The sequence below is a fragment of the Nipponia nippon genome, unplaced genomic scaffold, assembly GCF_047370975.1.
Source record: "Nipponia nippon isolate SJK-2023a ecotype South Korea unplaced genomic scaffold, ASM4737097v1 scaffold_13, whole genome shotgun sequence".
In the NCBI taxonomy this organism is placed as follows: domain Eukaryota; kingdom Metazoa; phylum Chordata; class Aves; order Pelecaniformes; family Threskiornithidae; genus Nipponia; species Nipponia nippon.
Window position 1 is genome coordinate 14,445,184 of NW_028262324.1, and position 23,280 is coordinate 14,468,463.

Consider the following 23,280-nt stretch of genomic DNA (forward strand, 5'->3'; position numbering starts at 1 on the left):
GGTCCATAGGGAACTGCTGTGGTCCTTTACAGAAGATCTCAAACAAAAGGAATATCAAGTTTACCATGTGGTTACATGTAATGTAACTGGAACTCATGTAATGGGCTGGAAGGAAGACATTTTAGGGATGTTAATGTTGCTTTTTCCCCAAATATTCTTCCGTCATAAGATCATCCACAGCACAGAATCATGGAATCAGAATCATTTAGGTTGGAAAAGACCCTTAAGATCATCGAGTCACACAATAAAGCTTCCAGCAAGAGCTTGCAATTTCCCCCACAGTTTTGGGCTCAGATTTCCAAAGGACTGTGAGTTTCCAAAGTTGCAAACAGCCATTCCGAGGATTTTTGAAGAGCTTTAAGCAAGGTTGGTACCTAACCACGGCAGGTTGTACTAATGCCAGCTGTCCCATCAGGACCTGGAGGTGTTCCCCCACCTCTGACACACTGCCTTGAGTCCTTCAGCGGAGCAAAAAGTCTGTACAAACAAGACATGCATAGCAACGCTCTTTCCTTAATGGACCTGATCTTGGGAGAAAGTCTCAAAATGTTCCTAGACTCAGCCCTAAACCCTGGCCCACGCACTGCAGGGGTCTCCAAGTACTGCAGCAGGGTATATAATGCTGCACATAACTAGGCAGGCTGGAGAATTGGATGAGAACAAATCCCTACAGCAAGACCTAGATCAGATCGTAATTTTATAGCCGAAAACATCTCTTTCTGAAAACTTGAGAAGATGGAAGGAAAGCCCCCAAAACAGGGGTGTGGAGACAGCGGGGCTGGAGGCAGGGCAGCTAGCCCCGGAGTCGGTAGTGCTGCAGCATCCCCACGGTGCTGTACGCTCCCAGGTAGGGCTAATTAGCTCTCGTTGAGCACATTAGCACAGTGATGCAGACCTGGGGACTCGCGCTCGCTTTCCCACATACCCTGGCTTGCTTGGAGCTACGTTGTGCCACTTGCAAATGTTTTAAGATTCATTAACCTCCCTTTGCACTCCCCAACTAGAGAGACAATATATCAGGACAGGAAACCTGCAGCAGCAGCGAGACAGACAGGATGATAATTTCTCACCCATTCTCCTTTCCTCCGCTCTAACACACTCCAGATAATCACACCTGAAGCTAGATCAGACAGGGACAAAATTAACTGGGACTAGAACTAGGTCCTCACACGTTTCTTGCTTGTATCTACACAAGGCACTGTGACCCTTCCCCATCTGTCACCTTGTCCGTATGTCAGCCGTACTAGCTAACAGCCCAACTTCACCACGTCATGCAAGCCTACTCTGCTGTTAAGCTAAAAGGGTATTGAGACATTAACGGTTATGTGTAAGCTGTTCTCCACTGCCGTGCGTGCAAGCCTGCACGTGCAAGAGGGGATGCAGGCAATTGCACACCCGGTTATCTGAGTCCTGCGTGCATTCCCGTGCAGGCGTGGAAACTCACAGTGTGTTTTCCCCATGTCTCTCTCTTTTTCCAAGACTTGGGAAGTCAGTGTCTATAATTTAACTATCTCTGCAATGCTGTTATTCAGTTGTTTATGTCTTAAAGATATGGAAAATATTCTTGAGAAAATAAGCATGGTAATGAATTCCGTATTTGTCTTTATTTTTTTCATCAATGATCTTTTGAAAACTACTTTTCTTTGGTCAAAATACAACCTCCTCAATTTTATGAAGGCTACTGGGAATTATACTGGTCTACTATGGTTTTCTGGACCTGAATTAATAGTGACTAGTTTGACACATATTACTTAGTTTACCTAGGTAGGGTATTACTTTCTTATCTAACTACATTAATTGATTCTACATCACTTAATAGCTCAATAGCTTATCAGGTTACTTCACTCACTAGACAAGCTAAATGTCTGGAGGCAATTAGAGTGTCATTCTCCGTAATAACAAGTTTCTTTGAGAAGTTGCTGATGAGGTTCTTTATTACACAGATTATAAAACGTATCTTCATACTGTTATAAATATAGGTACAAATTGAAATTACTTACCAGGAGTCCGACTTCCCTAGCAACCAGGCAGATTTTAGGCTCGTTTTAGGAATGGTTGTTTTCTCCACTTCCTCCCCCGTCCCCAATGCTCTCTCCTGCCTTCCTCGTGATCTCTGTCCAATTTTCTGTCACTCAGAGGTGATCTACGACCACGGAGAATCTGTCACTACGTCCCTTGCAGTTTGCCATTCTCAATGTTCAGTTCATTTCGAGGATGTTACCTCCGGGGCACCAGGGCTCAACATCACGGTTTAATTATGGCTGCTCTTCTCCTTGGCTGCCACTTACACGATAAGTGCAAAGCCGGAGAGGAGCTCTTCCCTTTCACATTTCCATACGCCAACAGCCATGCCGTATGGGAGGTTACACACAAATTCCCAGTCTTGCCCCAGTAGAAGATCCCCATCCTTCCCACTGCAGCTTTCAGCTTCAGCTGAGTTACCTGGTTCATTTCTCACCTAGGTATCAGAAAAGCCATTAAACCTCTTAAATGCTGTGCAGCAAAGTGCCGTGGATGGAGAGCCCTCTCTGTGCATCTCCAAATACACTCTGGCGCCCAACAGAAACCAAATACATTTTGCTTACTACTGCATGCATTCAAACACTAATAAATGCTTCTTTCCATGGATTAAATTAATTAATACATTAATATTTAATAACTTAATTTTAAGTGGAAGATCATTAAATTAATTTGTTAAGCTGTCTACAAGGCTGAGTTGTATGTGGGAAAGAGCCCAAACCCAACACAACTGATGCCCACTTTTGTGCAATCCCCAAACCTATCTGCACTCCACAAAGCCTAAACCAATATTTTCTTATCCCAAACCAGCGCCCCACTTTTGGGCAGCGAGGAAAGCGAGCAGAGGGGGAAATGGGGAAGATGGGCTTTGGGCTCTGGTGATGTTAGCACCGAGCAAAAGGGACAGTCGAGGCTCTTGGCGATCGTCCCCCAGGCTCCCGCTGGCCCTGCCTCCCAGCACTCTGCTCCCCTCGCCTGCTTCTCTCCACTTCGTCAAAGCCAGTGCTTTAACGCTAAAAATCTCTTTGCATTACCGAAGCGGTTTGGATGCCTTTCTGTGAATGCATTAGGAAGGCTCCTCTGATTGTCACACAAGTGACAATTTGCCGCAGTGCCTGCGGTGGCAGAGGTGCAGAAAGGGTGACCCTGGGTCTCCTCCTCACTTGCAGCTTTCCAGTTGCCTCTGAAGGAGTTTGAGGGGGTAACAACAAATCCCTGCAAAAAGACACTCTTTGTGGCACTGCTGTGACTCCAGGGCTGCTGGATCTGGGATAGTTACAGTCATGAGCTGGATGGAAAATTTTGCTAATATGTAAAACAACCATTATTCTTGGATTCTCTTTGGTAAAGCAGAGTTTTTAGATAATTACGATGCACAACTCCAATTTGCTGCAGGGGACAATGTATTGTTTCTTTTCTCCCCCTCCTCGTCGACAAAGATGCGAACAGAAAACCACCCATCCTTGAAGATCCCAGAGCCACGCTTGAACTCAACAGCCCAGCTGTAGGCTCGGGTCTCAGGAGAAGCAACCCTTAAGCACATGCAGACTTTGCTCTCTTGGAGGTGGGTAAAGGGGTCCTTTGCCCCATTAGGCTCTAATTATAGACCTGCCTGAAGTGCAGAGGCTGCAGAGTCCTGCTGTCAGGCAATCCCCAACCAATGTTTTCAATTCTTTGCTTGGGTGCGCTGAATAATAATTAAAAAATATTCAAAATGTTAGATTTCATTTTGATCAGAAGCACCAGCAATGCTACTCCAGCCTCTCTAACCCAGACTTTAAAAACAGTCAGCTGGGAACAGGGCAGAAGCATGATTTTAAATAGCGAAGGAAAATCCTTGATTTTTTTTTTTTTTCTTTTACCTATTCTAAATCTTGCTGCTATTTCTCAGCCATCTCCTGTGGCCAGGCAAGTGACTGAAACTGCCATTAATTGTGCTCTTTCTTCTGTCTCTTTAGGAAGGTTTGGGATCACTGCTGGAAAAGCTGCAGGAGCTATGGGAAGATAGAAAGACTGGAGGAATTAAGGCAGAAGGTGTTTAGGTATTGCTTGTGATCTTGGTTTAAAGGAGGAGAAACCCTCTCTCCCTCCACAGAGGGAAAAGTCTTGATCTCATCTGGGTTCCTGATAAACGCCCAAGGGAGCGGTGGCTTCTCCATCCCACATGGAGGCTTTGCATGTAAGGAAAAGCAGGAGCCCGTGGCCCCTGGGATGGGGCAGAAGACGAAGGCAATGCCAGGTCCCATCCCAAGTGCTCAAATCCTCCCCTGACATAAGCTTCTCCACCTTGATGCACGTGGCAAATCCCGCGCCTCCCCTCCAAAAGCAGTTCCTCTGGGCTCGTACTTTGGGAGCTGAATGGCTGAGGAAACTGTGTGGTTTGCTTTCAAGTCCCTGATTCTCATCTGCTTTTCATACAAACACCCTTCTATCTTAGAGAATAAAGATATAGCACAGAGCATCATGAAGAGATGTTGTCCTGAGCTAGCAGCTCCTTTGCCCGGCAGCTCCCTGTGTCCGGGAGGCACCGGCGCTCGGAGCCTGCAGGAAGGCGCCTGCGAGACATGAAAGCAGCCGCCAAACTGCAGAACTGTGTTTCTGTGCAATGACAGCAATCCTACATGAGCTACGGCTATGCAGCTCAGCCCAGTGCTTTTGCTCTCTGTGCCTCCTATCTTTGGCATTTAAGATGTTCAGTAATTTTCAGAGGACAAACAAACAAAACCCTTGTGGTTCACCTTTAAATAGTACGCGAGACCCATGGCTAGTTGATATTCACCAGCAAGAGATGTCTGCTACCTCAGAACAATTAGTCTAAAATATTTATCAGAAATAAGCGTTGGTTTTTTTTGTCCAAGTTTTTGAAGTTATGAGGCCTCAGATGGGATTAATGGAAATTTTAATTAAGATATGGAAATAAGCTGCTTTCTCCCTGTCTCTCTGAGACTGCAGGGAGTTAACATTATCCTCAACAGCATGTCTCAACCTGCTGGGGGAACCATTTGCAAGATGACTTTGTTTTTAAGTTCACCTTAGACAGGATGTTTAGCTGGGAATTTGTCATGAACCCCAAGCCCGTGTCTGCAAATAGCTGCTCTGCCCCCGAGTATCACGACCGATCCGATCCCCCTGCTCTCCTGCACCACGGGAGCAGTCAGAAGCACCAACCCCTTTCCCACTGCAGGGAAAAGCTTTCCTGAAGGAAGGGAAAGGGATTTAAATCCTTTTATGTGTTTTCCGACACGCATCCTGGCCATCGAGCTGATTAGCTCGGCTCCATTCATAAGGAGAAGATAAACAGAAACAAGAACTGAAGGGGCAGCAGCTGAGGAGAGGAGCCCAGTGACGGCCAGGCTGTTGGGAAGGGCATCCCCGGAGGAGCAGAGGCTCTGCTTTGGCACTTCTCCAGGCTCGTGCCGGTTCAGACGGGACTCTGACAAGGCTGATGCTAAAGCAAAAATGAAGCACTGATGATTTTAGGGCTGATCAGCAGTGCAGTGCTCCCCTGATTTCATTCAGCAACCACAGTGCAAATGCCCAACACCAGCAGAGTAAGCTCCCCCCTCTTCAAACACTGCTGTTACTCTTGCAAAAACATTTATTTTATGGATGTTTGCCCTCTTTACACTGCAGCACTGCTAATGGTGTGAAGGGAGATCTTTTTGAAGGTAAAGGATTTTAATTCAAGCCTTGGAGCAACTTTGGCCTCTAGTTCTTGAAGACTTCATTGGAAATCAGGAACCCAAGTACTGTGAAGAGCTGGATTTTTGCACAGAAGCAGAAATTGTGACTTATGTGGAGAGGGTGTCTCAAAATATTGGGGAAAGGTGTCTGCAGGGACTGCCTGGAAGCTTTTCTGCTTTCTCTTCCTCCTTTCACCCTATAGTCTGTATAGATAAAACTCACTTTTCCCTATCTAAAGGTGAGGGAAAATGAAGCACATAGGCACCTATATTTTTCAAAGGGAACTACATTTTTGCATGCTTGACTTCAGCAAATGATGGCCTGGCTTCCAGATGCAGTAAACATCTGTATTTCTAGCTGAGCTCAACAAGAGCAGAAGTTTTAAGAGAAGACCGTTTTAATTCTGGTTTCCAAAGGTAGAGCAAAGTATCCGATAAAAGTATTTCCAATTATTCATACTATTTTGCACCCTGTGGGATCACACTTCAATTCCTACTGATAGGAAAAAAAGTTGTTTTATTTATGGGAAACAAATTTCATTCCCAAACCTGTTAAACCAATGGAAGCACTTCTGAATGCACTGTGAGTAACTTATTTCATGTGAGGATGACAAAATGTCTTAGGAGCATTAATTAATCAAGTACTGAGACCTAAACATGAGCTTTCTATTCTATACCAAACGAATCTTAATGACAAGGGGGGACTAAAAGGCATGAAATATCTTGTCCAGGGTCACAGACAGTCCATGGCAATGCTAAAACTGAAACTCAGTAGTTCTTTTTCTCTTTCTTCAAACCCAGAGTCTGTCCTCCAGCATTGGGAACAAAGGAAAAAGGAAAAAAGTAAAAGGAATAGATGTATTAAGGACGCCCAGATGTTCTTGACACAGAGGGCATAGGTCAAATCTGAGATCCTATTTCAAAATCTAGAGAAAATTACCTTTCCAATGACATGTGGCATGACCTTCAACTCCTAATAGTCTAGGAGCAGTCCATTTCTGAACGTTTGGATCATGCATTTTACATTCAGGATCTCTAAATCATCTCTTATCATTTACTTACTTCTCTCCAATAATGAACACTATTTTTCTGCTGTATCTCTCTTTTTATGTGGGCTGCATCCTGCTACACACTTTGCAAAAAGCACATGAAAAATCTCAAAGCACAAAACTGACATTTAATGCAAGACTTGGGTATAGTTGCTGATTACTGCTTGCTTGTATGTTTTGTGCAAAACGGGCAGACAGACTGCAGAAGGCTGGAAGGCATTAAGCAGAGATGATTTTGAGGGGATCTCAACCAAATTAAACTTTTTTTCAAGTAAAGCCCAGCAGGGGATAACAAAAATTAGGGTTGGATTTACTAAAAATGAAGTGCTCCGGTGATTAAAAATGGTTGGCTGCAAAATCCCGAACTGCATTTGATTGTGAAACAGCACCAAGCCAAGACAGTGTAGCTTTAATAAATTGTGTTCCTAATTACAAATATTTCATAGTATCGCCATTTGTACAATAAGGATGGAACTGTTTAATGACTATTTACTAGCGTATATGCACAGATATAGCGTATTTTAATCTTCTTTTTCTTTCTTTTTTTTTTTTTTTTTTTACCAATTGGTTCTTCCAAATAGGAAAAAACGATAATTGTTATCTAAGCTCTTGACTTCCCTTGACTTAATTGCAATCTAAGCCCGCTTCTAATCTGTACAGATCACAGTTGCACAATTTGGAGTTTAATTTGAACCCCTGGTGAATGCATGTGCAGAGGCTGGAGGGTTTGTGTGTGTAGACGTTTGTGTGCTTAGTGGTTTGAACATACCTTTTTTTTTTTTCCAAAAAAGCTAGCAGAAAAAGGTCGCTCTATCTTTTCCCTATTAGCACACGCAGCATCTGCCTGCCTGCCAGTATTGCAGCTTTCTAAAGGATCGGGATTTTTCCACAACTCCATATTTCATGATATAAATAAAATTAAGCCTTTGAGGAAGAAAACCATAATTTGCTGAGTGGGGAAGACCGGAACAGTTCTGTGCCAGGTCCACAGAGTGTGTCATGCCCCTGAGCCAGGGAGAAGATCCCTTTGTGCTTCATGTCTGAAATTACAAAGCTGTCTGAGAGATCTGGATGCCTAATTCTTATTAGAATACAAAACTGAGGTTTTTCTTACACATCTTCACCTCACATGTGCCTCAGGAGGATTCCTCCATCCATTTAGAAATACTGGGAAGGGGATCTCAGCCTCTGCATTAATGTGGCTCAGCTGGGGAGATCAGGCAACAGAGATGAAGTAAGAAACAAGGTACCTAAAATTTGAACCAACCCACTTTTGAAGCTCAAGAGGGATGAGTTACCTATTTTTCTATCTTTTTGATTATTATTTTTAAAGCATCTGCCCATCCTAGATCAGGTTGAAAACCCAAAGCACCGAAATATCTCCATGTTTGGTGACTGTACCTAAATAAGAGCAGAATGACTGCGTTTGCCCCTGTAGGAACCGCATCACCTGCACCGTCAAGGAATAAGCTCAAATCAGCTTCTCCTGCCATGGAAGAAAACACACTATCTCCTCCCCTGCTCACTTACTAACAGAAAAGCAAAGCCACACACACTGAAAAATATATTTGCTATGCTTGTAGCTAAGATTTAGGTTGATTACTGCTGAAATAAGACTTCCACAGTTTTAATTAGCTACAGGGTGGGGGCCTAGCTCATTACTCTGAAAATGTAATGATGTTTCCGCTTCCATTTCCACAATCAGGTTCTTCTCTTCACGAAGGGGCTTCTGGCATATTAAAGATAAGCTGTGAGCTAGTCAAGCCACATCCACCATTGTTGGACCAGTTTGGACCTTGATGTGGGACCGTGGCCGGACTCCATCCTCTGCTCTGGCCTGGCAGAGGCAGCTTTAGGGGTGAGCTCTGCGCTGGGTTCAGAGGCAGAGGCTGACCTGCACTGGATTTACACCTCCGTTGTCCTCATCTGGATCTTGCAAGCCTGCGGTGCCTCCTTCAGCACTCCCGATATCTTGCCTGAGCTGAACTCTTGTTCCAAGAACAGATCCCCAAACCCTCCTGCACAGTATGTTTATCCGCAGTATATTCAAGGTCATAATGAGCTCAGTATTATCCTCACCTGAAATGATGCATTGTCCAAGCTTTCTCCAAGCATGCTCTTACATGCCTGGAAGTCCCGGTGCCTGATGATTAACAACGAGTCCAAATGGGGACTGAGAGACAAGCAATGAAAAATGTCCCCGCAAGACAGGAAGGCTGAATGTGAAGAAACGAATCCCTTTAAGGTGCCCTGAGAGTTACTTTTAGGACCATGATAGCTCCATTAGTTTTATCTAAGGTGCCACTTCGCATTTCATGCTACAGCGAAGTTTTCTTTTGACCAGCAGTGATTGTGGAACACAATCAAGCACAACTTGTGGAAGTTTCTTTCTCAGTGCTGGCACATTAAAGAAAAAGGCTATACGGCGCTGCAGGCGAGATCCAATATTTTGTTGTCATGTGCGATTGCCTATTGACTGTGAAAAAGCAAATAACACAGTCTGAACCATGCAAGCTTTTGGATACCTGCATCCAAGCCTGTCTTGCTGCTTAAAAAGAGACCCTTTGGTAAGTGTTTGGGGGGGATCCCATTTTGCCTGACCCCAGAAAATGTTTCAGACTCTCCTGGTTAAGAAAAAGGGTGTCTTTCCTTTAACTCAATTAGCAGACACTGCCAGCTCTGACAGTCCCTAGCTCAGTCCCCAGGCTGTCAGCTGCTGGTCCAATTTTAGTTTTGTGTACTGTCTAGATAGCAAATTTATTGATGAAATATGGTCGTAGGTGTAAGAAAAACTTGGAGGATCTGACATAGCTTCTTGAACCTATACTTACAAAGACTAATGTATATCTCAACAAACTGGCAAATGCATCTTTCTATCCCTGAAGGTTTGTGTACGTGAAAAAAAAATCTGCAGAAAAGATGCTGATACTTTGAATGTTGGCTTGTTTTCTGATTTTGTTTTTTAGTCCTGCTGCAGTCAGTGAAAAAAAAAATCTGGAAAAACCAACATATAAATAATTGTTACTATGACAGTGCTGAGGAGACCCAACCCCAGAGCAGCACCCCGTTCCACAAGTGTTTTTCTCAGCTTAAAAAAACAAAAACTACTTATGGAAGAGTTTTGGCCTAAACATTATTGGGCACCACCAGATGCACACACAGCTGCTGTTGTGTCAAGAGACTGGAGGTGAGAGGGAAGAGCAGCAGAAGGGATCTACAGGTTGGCGGCTGGGTAGAAAGGTGACACCATCCATAGAAATCTTTGACTAAGCTTTGCGTTTCTCATTTAAATTAATGCCAAACATATAGTAAGTATATTGTAGTAAGTTAGCTTCCAGTCTACGTGCCATGTGAACACAGGTCTCTGAAAGCTCAGAGTCAGCTCAGAAGAGATACTAATGGACAGATTTTGGGGAAGTTAGTCCCCAAAAATCTGCATTTTGTAAGATCTCAGCCCATGCAACTCTGAAGCCAATGGGATCTGTGGGAGAGCATCATCTCAGATAATCAGGACCAAAATAATTGCAATGGGGAAGATCGTACCTTCCTAGATCATCGTATAGAGATCTTTGCACATGTGGGGATTACGCTTTGCAAAAGGGTGCGGAAATCAAAGCAGCCCAGGAGAGGCAGGGTACAGCTCCATGGACACTGAGCAAGGGCTGGAGAGGAAAGAAATTTCTCCAGTTCTGTAGAGGTTCCCTGAAAATAACAACTGAAGTTCTCCTGGAGGAATGTGAGCGTTGGCTGGGAGGGCGTTACATCAGAAACAGAGGAGATGGGGCAAATTCCTTGAAGTCAATGCTCTTGGCTTTCCTTCCTAGAGCCTCTGGAGAGGGAGCAGTGATTGAATCCAGCAAATCACAACCCGTTTGCACATGGAGAGGGGAGCAGGCGGGACTGCTGGCTACGGAGCCAAAGGAAAGGCAGAAACCCCTCAGAAGTGTGAGAAAAAATGTCCTCGATGTGTGGGAAGAGACGGAGAGGTCAGACAGATAATGCTGCTGGCTTCTGTTATGTGGTTTGCATCGTCTCATGTTCTAACTGACTGTGTTTGACATGAGCATGCCCTCATTATTTTAATTTAACTATAAGTTGTGTATAGTATGTTGTTAATGCCTAGTGCCTTATTTGGTAGAAGCAAAAGGTTCTGAGCCCATAAGGGGGAAAGAAATCAATAAATTACAATAAAAGTGAAAGAAAAACATTTCTCTGGCAACCAGCAATGCAGCACCAGCAGGAGAAGCAGCCGCAGTAAGGGGGGAGAAAAGACAGGGGAAAAAAATAAACAAGATGTCTCATTTAAAAAAAAAAAAAAAAAGAAGAGAATTTAAAGCAAGGCACATGTTTTTGCAGGAAAGGAATAGTGAGTGAAAAGAGGACATGTTACATGGAATAATTCCCCTTGAAAAGCTTGGATAAATGGGAAGGAATATATCCTAAACAATAGTTGGGCTTTGCCGTGTACTAAAGACAAGTGAGAGGAGGAAAGAGAAAACACTACAAAATTAAAGCACAACGCAGCAAGCTGCCTTCCCGTGTGGCTGCTTCCTCAAAAACCTCTACCAAGCAGCCTTCAAAGTCCAGATTTCCTTGTGGAGGGGAAAAAAGACATTTCAGCTGGAGGGAGGACAAACATGCCGGGTACTGGTACTGGTGGCTCTGCCTGAAGCAGAGCCCCACCATGGTGCCTGGTATGGGCCCCATGGCCTTCATTTCGGTGCCAAGCTCCCTGGCTGGTCCATGGCAATTTCCATGAGAACATTTTGGGGCCAGGTCACAGCTCAGTCCTGCCTGTGCTCTCCCTACACCTCAAACAGGGGCTGAATTTCAGTGGAGGGTTTTTATGGGCACTTTAAAAGCCTCTGCTCTGGGGTCCTGCATTGGGGGAAAACAAAACTATGAGGGTCACAACCTGCTCCAGGTCAGAGAGATTGGCTGGAGCGGGAAATGAGGCAGGATCCGACCCTCAAGCTGCAATCACATATTTGTGCTGACAATTCCCAGCCACTGGCTCTCTGCAGACGCTTCAGTGCATTCCTACTGCCCAGCTTCATAGCTGCTACAATTAATGTGGAGAAAATTCCAGATTTGCAGCGATGCAAACATTTAGCACTTGGGTACGGAGTCCCTGACTTCATTTTACAGCTAGCTTTTCAGGCTTTTGCTTTCTGATTTTTACAACTGTTTCGAAACATGGAGAAGCTCAATGCTTCCTGAGAAGTCATGGTGCTCACTGGCTTGGTTACATTCGGCATGCCCATCTTGTATGTTAATGCTCGTGGTGCCAGTGCTTTAAGTTTGAACTGATCAGCAATTCATTGCTAAACAACGCTTTGAGAAACTGGTACTTGGAAGTGAGGCTTTGGAAATAAACTCTGGGCTTGGAAAGCTGTAAGAAAACTATCTAATTGTTGGCTGCTGGGTTATTTTCTTGCTTATGAGTCCTCTAAGAGTGAATCTTATCTGTTCCCTTTGCAGGTTTCTTCCTCCCTATCAATACTGAGAATTCATGTGAAGCAAAACACTGCACACACCTGAAGATCTTGCTTGCCTGAGAGTCACTTACAGTGTGTCCGATATTTTTACTTTTAAAAAGGTTTTTAGAAGAAATAAGATGGATACAGCCTTGTTTATATGCATGAAAATTATATATTCTTGGCTAAAAGCTCCTGACAGCAGCGAACAGCAAAAGGAATGGGTTAAAGAAAAAAAACACTGTTAATATGAGTTTAAAAGCAACAATGAAATTAGCAGGTATTCTCCAAATAAGGATTTAAAGGCAGATTTCAGCCTGGGAAGCTCTGAAATAGCTGAAGGGAGACGCATGACTGCAGAAAGCCTCCTGCTCTTGCAGTGAAACCTTGCAAGGCTGTTTGTTCCCATGAGAGATTCCCCATGACTTCTCATTGCACACGTACCTGCACGTCCTTTCTCCGCAGAGGGTTTCATTCCTCCCCTCATTTACAAGACAAGGGCTTGTACAGTAAGAAATAGATGCACTAATATCCTCTTCAGTGACTATTTTCACTGTTTTAATATACGGAGTCAAAGCAATTACCCAGCAGAATATGGTCTCTCAACTGCCAGAAAGGACATTTTTGAGTATTTGACAGCTGACCAGAGGAGCTGAATTGTATTATACACCCTGTAAAGATACGAGTCAGTGAGAAACGCGGAACATACTACCACTATTTCAGTTTGTAAATTAATCACACTGGATATGAACTCCTTTGTTTGCCACCTCTCTGTTACCTGTGCTGCACAGCCAGCCTCACCGACATTTTACAATCCAAAAAAGGAATTATTAATGCTACTCCTAATTTGACTGAAAAAAGAAGCAGGAGCCCCCACCATGGCCCTTTGCTGTGCTAGGTGCTCTCTGAATACAGACCAGAACGATGATCCCCAGCAGACTAAAATCTGAAAGAAAATCCTTCTCCTCCTCCAAACTTCTGTGGATTAAGCCTTCCCATGTGTATGTGTCCATCTCTGTTTCTGTGTGTGTGTCTTGCTGCCAAGACCCTTTCTCCCCCTGATCCCTGCTTGCCTGTGATCAGCCTGCAGATACATGGGCTCAGTCTCAAGTAAAATAAGAAAAATGGAAAGTAATAGGAGCAAAGCAATGGACATGACTGTTGACCTCTCCGCAAGTTCACTGGGAAAGAAAAGCCGCAGGTGGAAAAAAAACAGAGGAGAGAGAGGGAGGAAAGCGGAGGCCCAAGGAGAGTCTCGCGGGCAGGGATAACTGGCTTGCTGCCGTTGTGGTTCATGGAAATGCCCAGCCTGTCTGCAACAGGGCAGATTTCAGGGGAGGTATTCGCACCTGCTTTGCTTTCTCCTTCTCTTCCAAAATACTGTAACCCAACAAGACCTTCAGTCTGAATGCTAAATAACATAAAATTCACCCAGTCTGGAGTCAAACACAGTGAGGTATTTCAGTCTCAGTGCTGATTCACTCCTCGCGTGGGGACATACCGTTGTCTCTCCATCCCAACGTCTTGCCCACCCAAGGTCAATGGAGAAGCACTACCAGACGCCTTCACTGTCTGCCAGCTCTCCTCCTCCTCCTGCGGTGTCCAGGAAAGAGAAGAGCATCCAACTGCCAGGTGATTGTGTATCACACAGGGAATTTGCCACTGTCATTATTCTGCTGTAATCATTCAAGAGCAATCACCCCAAAACTGTGACTTTTCAAGGAGAACTGGGGTATTTTTCAGCCTACTTGCTCTGCCAGAGTGCTGCAGCCTGGGAAGAGTCCTAGATTGAGCTTAGACTCTAAGGACCTGATTTCCAATATTCCTGCCTGTCGGCCCCATTCAGAAAGAAACTAAAACTTGTGCCTAACTTCTTGTCTCACTGAAGTCATAAGCACAGGAGTCAGAATTAGGCAGGGAGGCATCTATCTGGCAGTGCTGTGTTACCCATCACCTTAGGCTTCGGTGTTCACAAGGCGATACAGATGCTCCCGCTGGGTCAAAGGTGAAAAATGCCCTTTATCTTCCTCATCGTGCTATTGAGAGAATTCCAAAGAAACGTTTGCATGTCTATATTTAACTCTTGTTCCTTTTTAAAAATAAATAAAAAATAAATTATTCAGCTGATACAGGCAATGAATATAGGCCACGGAATCCAACACACAGCAGCAAAAGTACTCCATTATTAAGTCTGTAATTGCCAAGAATTAATTTGCTAATTGCATGCAACTAATCTGCGTCCTTTTTGTTTTATATCAATTAACAGAGTAATTAAAAAAAGCAATCTTCTTGATAGTTCCTCACTGGCAGACTTAGCCCAGCAGAGCTAATGAAAGAGGGCCACCCTTTAACTAACCTCATTAGTATCTCTTCTTTTGTTAAACATCCTACAAAAAATAGTTAATTTTGCTGCATGAAAGTCCTTGATGTTAGACTGCTAATGAGGGGGCCACACAGCTCTGATTCGGTGTTTGTTTGGAGAGTAGCTCTGCTCGCTGCAAAGCAAATGCTTGTTCCCTGCCTTTATGCCCTTTCAGGGATGGAGAGTCAGGTAGACAGCCAGAGCCGTGTACTGGTTAGAAGTTTATAGATATGAGCAGTTACCAACCCTTTAAAGCTCCCTCCAGGTCAAAGATGAAGTTTGTTTCATGCAAAAAAAAAAAGCAAACAAGGGAAGACCTGCCTGCAAGAAGAGAGCGGCTGAGATACAGCTATTTCTAGGTTATAGTCTGAAGACATACCGCTCTGACAGCAGAGCTGGGGAAAAAGAGAAAGATGAGTTTTTAGCTATGGCAGAGATGCTGTGCTGGAGGTTGTACGTGCGGCGTAAGTGATCCGTGCAGGGAGCAGTCAAATGTGGCTCTGGATGCCTGCGCAGGCTCATCCAAGCCACGGACGGGCGGGAGCGTGGAGAGCCTGGGGGTGGGAGGTGGGAGACGCACAGAGACCTGCTGGGATTTTCAATAGCTTGAAATTTCCACTCATTACCTGCACTTCTGAAACCCTCCGAGGATCTCTGCTCATTGGCAGCTCCTTGCTTTAAAAATGCCCGTGCACAAGGGGAGCACAAGCACTCATCACAGAAGCATTTCTAACACGTTTCTGGCTTACAGCTGTCTACCACCTTTGAAGGACAGGGGTGTACGTGGCAGTGATGTCTAAGGCAATTTAAAGGTGCTGGTTAGGAGAAGAGTGATTTGGCAAACCGAGGGGAATCACCAACAAGGACGGGAGGAGGGGTGCGCGGCTATGCCTGTGTCACTGTGATTCAGGAAGGAAAACCTCTACTCCGATTACAGAATAAAATACACTTCAAAGCCCTCTCACCTGGTGGAACATCATGTGAACCTTTGTGTGAGGCATCTGTAAGTTCAGCTGGGCACTGAGCTGCATTAACGCAGTCTTCCTCAGAACCTGTGTGCTTGGCTACTGCCCTCATTCAGCAGGATAAAGGCCCATAAATACGTTTTTTTTTTTTGCTGTTGTAAGACATATTTTGTAATATTCTATTGTCTAAAGGAGAGCTTGTGGGGAGAACCGCAGCATCGCTAGCATAGCAGACGTACTAGTTCCCAGGGCTGTGGGCTCTTTCATTCTGTTTGCTTTGCTTTTGGGGTCTGCTGGGTTAGGAGACCCCCATGCCAGTGTACGTGACGTGGACGTCTCATTCCTGCAGCATGCACTGCCGCAATGGTGTGCATGGAGCTGGGCCACCAGCTAAAAACCCATGGGTTTAGCACCATGCCAGTCACCCGCCTCCCTGTCAGGCTCGTCTGAAGGCGTTTGCAGCTCATGTCCTGCTTTTTCTGATAGCTCCTGGAGCTGGAAACCATCCTTGTTGTAATGAGACCTTCCACCAGGAGGCAAGTTGGGCTTCACAGCAGCACAGCAAAGAGCGGAAACGGCTCTAGCCAAGAGCTGTCTTTCACCATGGAGGGGTCCCAGATGATGCTCGGGTGCCAAAGACACGAGGAATTTATCTCTGAACACATCAGATGAGACTTATAAATTTTTCCCTGGGTTGGATTCTAGATTTGCTCAGTAGATGCACTGAAAAAATGTCAGAGTAGCAGGTGGCAGCGTTAGCGGCGTTTTCCTGCTCCAGGGGATGGGCTTTGTCAAAGGAGACCGAAATGGGTCCATATTACTCTGAAATGACGAGCCGAAACCCAGGCACGTTCAAAAACCTCCTCCTGAGTGAGCTGGGAGCCCAAATCCTGGACAGAGACAGAGCGCGTTGTGTTTCTCTTTAGGAGCTTTTTGGAAACCATCTCTCCCTTCAGACAGTTTTTCCCGGGTTGGGTGGGTGTTCCCCATCACATTTAAGGGAGACCTGCAGCAAGATGCTGGACCCGATCCTGGAGCTGCTTAGACATGACCCAGAGCTCATTTCACCATTCTCCTGGCTATTACCTGTGTTTTCAAGCTGTGCTCTCACAGGTAGCTGAAACCTTTTTGTCATTCCCAAGTGTAAAGAAGGTATAAAATAAAAAATAACCCACAACTGCTATTGCCATTGGTGCCTTTGAAGCAAGGGCTTCTTTGCACCAGCGCGAGCTGAGAGCTGGGCGAAGGGCTCTCCTGCACCATGCACCGTGCCCTAGGACATTACCCTATGACAATGTATTTGTTTAACTCTATTTTGACCCAGACTCTCACCCAGATACTGATTACACCTATGGATTGAGCTGACTCGCTCCCTGTGTCTCTGAGACAGTGAAAAACGCTCGTTACTGTTTAAAACCACCAATATTTTCTTTTCTTCCCTCCATGCAAGGATGTCTCAGGACCCGGGGGATGGCAGTGCCCGTAGCCGTCTGCCTTGGCTTCCCTGCGTGGGGAACAAATGGGAAATGAAGCAGGGGAGGGAAGTGAGGTGTTACCACCACGGGGGGGGGGGGGGGGGGCGGGGGGAAGGAGAGGAAAAAAGAAAGAAGCCAGATTTATGTTTCAGCCATTTCCCTCTGTAATCAGCTTATGTTGTAGAGTTAAATGAACCGATCGGGAACTCATGCAGGCGGACGGGGCTTGTCAGCTGAGAACTTGTAAATCACCCGCCGGTGTGAGAAGCGTGTGCAAGGGCGGGCGGCATGCAAGGGTGGGTGTGCAAGGGCGGGTGTGCCAGGGCGGGTGGCTGGTTGTGCGCGCGTGCGTGCAGCGGAGCAAGGGCCGGCGCGGTGGGGGCAGGTGGGGCTGGCGGGGGCCCAGCGCCCGCGCTCGGCGGGTGCCCCTCCCGCCAGGCCGGGTGTGAAGGAGCAGCTGAGACGAATTGCAATACCTCCCACTCCTCTGCCCATTTGTTTCTTATGAATGCATAATGAATGCTAATGAATTCCTCACTTGGGGCATATGGTTAAGACATATAGAGCCTAACCTTGCTACAAAGAAGAAAGACCTTGATGTTACAAGATGGGGGAGGGCTGGGAGGAACCCAGCGATTTGTGAGCTGAGCTTGGGTCAGTGGGACTCATCCTGCTCCAGCCCAAGGTCTTGCTCAAATGCAAGAGCTACGGGACCTGGAGGGGGAGAGAGAAATTATTTTCTTCCCTACTAAAGGAAAGACAAACATATGTCCATGGGTATGTTTTAGAGGCTGAGAGTTTCCATGAGGTTAAAGAAAAAGTATTTCTCCTTTCTCTGGAGAACTGGGGGGTATCTGAAGGCAAAAGTTTCACAGTACTGCAGAAGGGAAATGGACATACAAAGATCCAAAAGCAAAGCAATGTTGGAAAGGATCAAAACCACCCTCAGTTTATGCTTCCTTATGTCCATTCAGCCCTTGGGCTTCTCGACTGAAAGCAGTGACTGGAGGTGCCGTGTAGCACCTGAAGTGAGGGATGGGTTTGTGCAACAAACATCTCTTGTCCTGAAACCCGGCAGAGCCCCAGCTCCCCAGACAGGCGCTGAGCCTTGATCCAGCAATGGGTCCCATGCTGAAAACGAGTAATTCTGCCTTGAACTGCAGCAAAACAGGGGGTGATATCTGAGGACTGATGGGGAGAGTGGGGCAGAGCAGGAGTGGTGCGAAGAGGCTGCAACAGCACTGCAAATAACAGCTTTGGAAATGGAGAGAAGGACAAGAGGGTTTCAAATGCTGAGGGATTAACAGGAGATGCAGCAGTGGGGCCCAAATGGCCGGCGTGACAGTGGGAGAGGCTCAGGATTGAGAGGCATCTGCCTCAAATGTGAGGATGATGATGGATGAGACCAACACAGCTACACCAAAGCAAAGCAAGCGGCATGCTCTGGCTCCAAGGACCTTCCTCCCCTTGACCCCCACCCTGCCACCCCCATGGCCCCCTGTGCTCCTTCAATTGCATTCAGCCTTCCAAACATGGAGGTTTAGGGCTATTTTATACTCTGTGGCATAACCAAGTCGTCCTCGAGGGACTGGCAAATACGACACAGGAGCCATGAGTAACCTTCACCCATCAGAACTGCAGTTGGTGACACTTCAGGGCACCTCCAACCCCAAGAGACACCTATGTTCAGGCAACTGAATCCCACCCAGCGTGTCACAGGCTGGTTTAGTGGCATTATAGAAAGTCACCATAGGCCTGATGGTATCAGCACAGGTTGGGACTCTGCAACAGCATGAGTTCATGGACCTGCTTTGGGCTGATGGGTGAGCAAGAGGTTTGTCAGCAGATTTCTGCTTTCCTCTCTAGAGATCTCAGGTGCTAGAGCCTCATGGGTTAGTGCTGCAAACCCTGGACTGTGTCCTAGCCTTTCACAACCCAATACATTTGGAAACTACTGCGAGACTTTTTTTTTTGGAAGAGTAAAAACTTGATTCTCCAGACAACTTTGGATCTAGTCATGAAGTGCTGCCAGTACCCCAAAGAAGCAAAGACTTACAGACCACGATTTAAATGAGCTAGCTTAGATACCTGTAAAAACACAGTTCTCTGTACTGCGTGATATGCCAAACTACTCCTGGCTGAGTTTTGGATCTGCATACAGCTCTTACTGCTCTGATCTCAGTCCCAAGTCAGGCAGCGCTAACTAGCTCCAGTATTCCTCCATGGGTTGCTGTCATGTCTGTGAGATATCAACAAACATGCACTCTGATGGCCTGTCCCCAAAGGGTTAGAAAACATCAAGAAAATACTCAAGGACTTCCAAAGCATTCCAAAAATGTTTGAAGAAACTTTCATCCACACCAAAAATTCTTTCAATACCAAAAACTGTCACAGGACCCTTTTGAAAACCTGCAGCAGGCGGATTTCTGAGCGAGACCACCTCTCTCGAACAGCTGGGGGCTGAGCTGACACCTGAGCTGGATGTTCCACCATTGGCATTAGGACTTTGACCACGGTGGGTGAAGGTTTGTCTTTCTCTTTGCTGTTTTCCAGCTAACTCTATCCATGTCCTCTCCCCTAAACTGTAGCAGGGACAATTAGATGGACACTTCTGTAGCACTTTGAGGCATTGCTGTCCTTTGCTGTCCATCTCATACCTTATAACAGGAGCTAAGATTGGTCAAAACAATGTAGAAAAGCAGCGTTTGCCACAGCTTGCGGCTGCTAATTTATCAATGCATTTCTGAGAACAAAGCAGCCCAGGTACCTCACTGAGCAAGCGGTGAAAAACAGCAGAGCGCGAGCTGGAAAAATTTCAAAGTCCTTCTAAAAATTAAAATCTGAAAGCCAGCCAAGTCCCAGCAGCCGAGTGGAGGTGCGAGGCATTTAGTCTCCGGGGTGGGCAAAAGCAGCCGACTGCCGTATGCAGTGTGCATCAACACCTCTTGACACTTATGAATATGGGGCTGGTGCTGATGCCCACTTGGATGAAAGAACAGAGTGAGATTGCCAGCGTCGAAGTGGGTGGAAGGGAGGGATGATCTGTAGCAAGATGTTGGGTTTTCTTTAACCCTCTCTCACACAAAGAGCAGCCCATGCACCCATTCATCTGGGGTGGAGACGTGGAGATTTAAAGACCGCAAACATTTGAGCACAGGTTAACTGAAGGATGGACCCAGGCTAAGCTCACGGTTGTGTATGTGGCCAGACCACATGTGGACACTGGTACTCAGTGCTGGGGGAAAAAAGGTCTGATGGATTTCTTACAGCACTGACTTGATTTGTGGAAATGCTTGAGTTTGCTGGGACCTGTGGTTGTTGAGCAACTCTGGAAACTCTGGCCCTTTGCATCTCCTGCAGTACTTTGCACACAACTCAGCAGCAAGCCCCCACTCCTGAAAAGCAGGGAATCACACTGCCATTAAGTTTCCAAGCCTTGATGAATTCTTTCTGCAAGCCCAGAGAAGATACTGTGACCACCTAAAATAGCTCTTTGTAATAAAAGATTGTGGTAAGAACAAGGTTTCAGTGAAAGCTGCTGATAAATGAAGGCTCAGCTTGGAGTGTGTTTTAAATCCCTACACCATAAATACAAATTTGTGTAGGCGGGGGCAGAGGGGGTGAGGGTTTGGGTCGTGGCAGCCTCACCAACAGACAAAGAATCTCTTTAGTTTGAAGTGCCAGCTTCCTTCACTTCCAGACTTCTCAGTTGTGGCTTTTGGCTTTTGCCAAATCCTAAACAAAACAACGAAGTAATCCCAACCTGCCCTGCCCACCTTCCTGCCCCTCCTTCTTCTCCCCTTGCAAGAGGCTTCCCCAGCAGAGCCCCAGGGGCCGGGGCAGCAGCATCCCACTGTAAAGCCTTTCCCGCTCCCTCGGAGCAGACCGGGAAGCTCACCCAGGAATACTCCTCTCGCTACCACATTAGCATGACAGACGGCTCCTTTGCATTATCCACCTCTTCCCACAGAAGCCCCGTCCATCCCTCGGGCATCCCGTGGGGATATCTGCTGTCGCAGGCTGCTTTCCACCCCCTCACTGCCCACTCTTGCCCTCACTCCTACGTGCTTCCAGCAAAGCATCGCTCTGATACGTCGGCCCCACGTTAACTTCTACTCATGCTAGCTCCTTCCATAATTTGTTTAAAATTTCAGGCCTCTGAGATGTGAAGAGTGAGAGAGTCCTTCGACACCTGTGATGACCACGCTGTGCGGATATGCTCCAGGTCGGCTCCAGGCTCCAAGCCCCCAGCCCACCCCGGCAACGGGCTTTGGTGGACAGGGGGAAGAAAGGAGCATCTCTCCGGGAGAGACGCAGTCCTTACCCCAGCTGCAACATGCACCGTGCCTGATACATTGTAATGACATGAAAATGAATAGAATAAACTGACTGAGTGGCATTGTTATTAACCTTTGTTACCTCAATAAATCACACCAAAGAGCAGCAATTACTCCCATTTCTGACAAATACTGGTTACACAGAGGATTCCCCCCTTGCTCTTGGTCCCGTGCCCTCTCCCTCACTCTCTTTCACAACTGGAACCAGGAAGGTGCAGTACATCTCATGGTATGGAAAGGAATAGGAATAATTTAATACCAGCTCTTAAAGGCACATGACAGATAGCATGGGGCTTCCATGGCATCCATCTACTTCACTCTTAAACCACCTACTTCACTTTTAAACCACCTACTTCACTCTTAAACAAGGCAGCGGGCTTTCCAGGGGCTCTGCACCCCTGGGTGGGTCCTGGTCCTGGCCCCTAAACCCAAATGCAGAGCAGCAGTCATTCATCCCGGCGTGTACAGATATGGATACGTGCATTTCTTTTGCATCAAGCTTTGGATCTCAGGAATTACTGAATGAAAAGGCTGGAAAGTAAAATTTACCCTCCTCCAAACTCTGGTCCAAGGTATGAGTCAAGCTTTTGGCCCCAAATCAGGACCAGCAATTGGGTTTACTGTGTAGCACTAACTTGGCTTGGGTTTTTGTCACGCACTCGTGTCAACACCAATACGAGTTTAGGAGTTTGATGTTGCTCCCAAGCCAGCTAATTTCTGAGGTCAGTGCCATGCTTTCAGATCGATAAGTTCAGAATTTAGTCAGCACAAACAGCCTCGCATCAGAGTGCTATCCTTGCATAATTAAAGCTATCTGGGAAGAGGACCTTTCAACAAAGGTATTCAATGAGACTTAAAAATCAATCCTCATTTGAAGAAACTGGCAAAGTATTGTAGCAACTATTGTTAAAATGCCTGGATTAATAACAAATCAGAGTTGACAAATACTTCTTGCATTTTTTACTTTGTGGATTTGTTTTCACAAAGGACCTGGTTGTGGACAAGAGAGTTGAAGACATGTTTCTTTAAAGAAAGATTCAGCATTACAATTCAATAAACTTTAAAAGACTTTTTGTAAACCTGGCAGAACCCGTGTATCTTATTTGTTTGTACTATTTTTTCTTCAGAAATCACAGAAGTCACTTTGGAGATTTTAAAAATTCCCTGGGAATTTCCAAAGCCACATATGCAGTGAAAATAGTGGGATTATAATATTCAAATATCATAGCCAGTCTTGAAATAGTTTGAAATGAGAACTGAATGAACACTGAGAGATAGCTGAAGTTCTGGTTCCTCCTGCAGAGGTAAATTTGCTCGTGCAGCATGTACCATTCATTACTCCTGCCTTCCTCATTACAGTGAGTGCACTCTCCGTGCTAACACCCCGCTCCACGGACCAGAAAATACACAAGCAGCTCTGGGCTGGTCACCGTGCCAGGTGAAACCTTGCTTTTTGAGATCGCTTTAGCTGGGCTGTGTTGCTTTCTCATGCTTAGATTTTCATTAATCCAGCATGAAACACCAGTCTCTGATATCAGCACCCTCCAGTACAGGACCAGTGTCCCATGGCTATAGGTGCTAGATGAACACAGAAGACATAAGAGTGGCCCAAAGCATGGGTGACCCTTACCTCTCTGTTTAGAAGACACCGAGAGGACAATAGATATGATCGTGTGAATACCCTGAATAAATTTCATGGCAATGGCTTATTTGCTCCGATATCATTTCAGCAGTGTAACAACGCGTGGTTTCCACGCAGAAAACTACATCTGGTAGGACCAATGGGAAATATTCAGCTCTTTCTGAAGTGACTGCTTGTCTCAGTAGCTTGCTATTGCTAGATCTGCAGTGAGACTCAACCTTTGTTTTAGGTCAGCTCCAATCTAATTTAGGGAGGAATCTTTGTTGTATGG

The 23,280-nt window shown here is 45.8% G+C and overlaps 1 protein-coding gene across 1 annotated transcript in view; it reads right to left on the minus strand.

The window, feature by feature from the left end:
- Positions 1-2,271, minus strand: part of LOC148056556 (uncharacterized) — a 64,798-nt gene extending 62,527 nt beyond the window's left edge. Inside the window, exon 1 of the mRNA XM_087750322.1 lies at positions 2,001-2,271. The gene's annotated coding sequence lies outside the window, so the exon portion shown is untranslated. The remainder of the gene's footprint in view (positions 1-2,000) is intronic.
- Positions 2,272-23,280: the final 21,009 nt, after the last annotated feature.